Here is a 1780-nt window from a genome sequence, read left to right as displayed (position 1 = left end):
CCCAGCTGACACCTCATTTGGGTGTTCCATGCACAAGTCAGTAGCTCTATATCTGAGAAAGAGGATCCTAAGAATAATCTTATGAAGGGAGGACAATTGGAGCTTGTTCATGGCCTCTGTGAAGTCTGTCTCACAGTAAACACAGTAAAGTTGTTACAGTTTTCCCTGTAATAAATTACAGATTGATTGATTGATTGCTAGAGGGCACATGCACTTGCCAGAGAGGGTAGGGAGAAAGCATTCCACATGGGGAATGGTTACACTGCAATCCCTTCTCCCTCTCTGCAACCTCTTTTCCTCCATCTTACCTTCCTTTTGGGATTATGGACATGCATGCCCATGTACCTAGCATGTTGCTCAAGCTACTGGTTCTGTGACTCAAACCTCATGTTTGGCCAGGTGAGATCTGCCTGTCTTAACTACTAGGCCATGGAACCAGCCCAATAGATCGCCAATTTATAAATATCACCATTTTGGGTTGTGTGGGTCTTCTCTACTTAATTGTCACTGTTAGTAGAATCTCTTTAACTGAGATTTGCAGCACTTATCTCTGACCCTTACAATCTGAAACAACCTAATTGATTCAGCATTTTTTTTAGGTTAAAACTGAAAAAAGGCCAGGTGGCAGATGATTAAAGTAGCATTCCCTCAAGATAGGGGGCCTGAATTAGACAGGTAGTGGGAGTCAAGTGGAAGAGGAGGATTAGACCGAATTGGGAAGCAGAATTGATGGCAATGGTTGGGTGACCAATTATTAGTTTGTCAGGAAAGTCATGACGTGTTTTTCTATGCAAAAACACGTCATGACTTTCCCAACAACCCAGTAACTGAATATAGTTTAGAATAGGGGGTGAGGGTGAAGGAGGAGGCAATGATAATGGGTATTTCAAACTTGGACAATAAATTCACCTATAATCATTATTATTTAGGTCATCTGTATAAAATTTAAAGAAATCTTCTCCTGTTTTAAGAGGGCAGTGAATGTTACAGGTGAGTTGAGCTAATGGAGAGTTCCAGCCAGGGATAGAAAATCTGATAAGAAAGTCAAATTCATAAAGCAAATAAACAAGACTTTTGGTAAACAATGAATGACCCCTTGTTGATTATGACCGTTATTCCTTCGTTCAACAAACAGACACTGAGTGCTGCTGTGAGTTAAGGACTGTGCTACGTGTTTAGCATAAAGGCTAATAATAAGCAGGCCTGTTCTCCGATCTCAAGTGCTCATGATGTAATACCATTGGATATTTGGCAGTGGGGAGACTGGTGTAAAGTGGAAGGACAAACTGAATTGAGGAAGATCAGAAGTGAAGATGATGAAATTATCAAAAATCTGAGTTTCAAAGAAAGATTTTAATTATAAAACTTGATCTGCCCTCCTGCTTTTCAGTGGAAGAAAAAGCAGCTCTTCTTTCCCATCTCCTAGAATGATTTATTCCAACCTGCAGTCAGGAAGATTACACTATATTTGCAGTGTAGCCAGGACTGTCACAGAGGAATCTGAGACTGGGAAAATGTGGACAACTACACCCTGAGGAACTGGGATTGTGAGGGCTACCACATTGCTGGTTTTCGTGGATGCAGGATTGCGGGGTGAAAGCAATGAAATTTTCAGGCAGAGTTTCTCAACCTCAACACTGCTGAGGAAAGTGTAGCTGCAGGTCCTGCTTACCCAGTTGTGTATCTGCTCTTTCTTTCTTTTTTTTTTTTTTTTTTGAGAGGGTTTTTGCTATAGGGCACGTGCGCTTGCCAGACAGACAGAGAGAGACATAGAGACAGA

The sequence above is a fragment of the Tupaia chinensis genome, unplaced genomic scaffold (genome assembly GCF_000334495.1).
Source record: "Tupaia chinensis unplaced genomic scaffold, TupChi_1.0 Scaffold000013_1, whole genome shotgun sequence".
Lineage (NCBI taxonomy): Eukaryota > Metazoa > Chordata > Mammalia > Scandentia > Tupaiidae > Tupaia > Tupaia belangeri.
Note: the sequence above shows the minus strand (reverse complement) of the source record.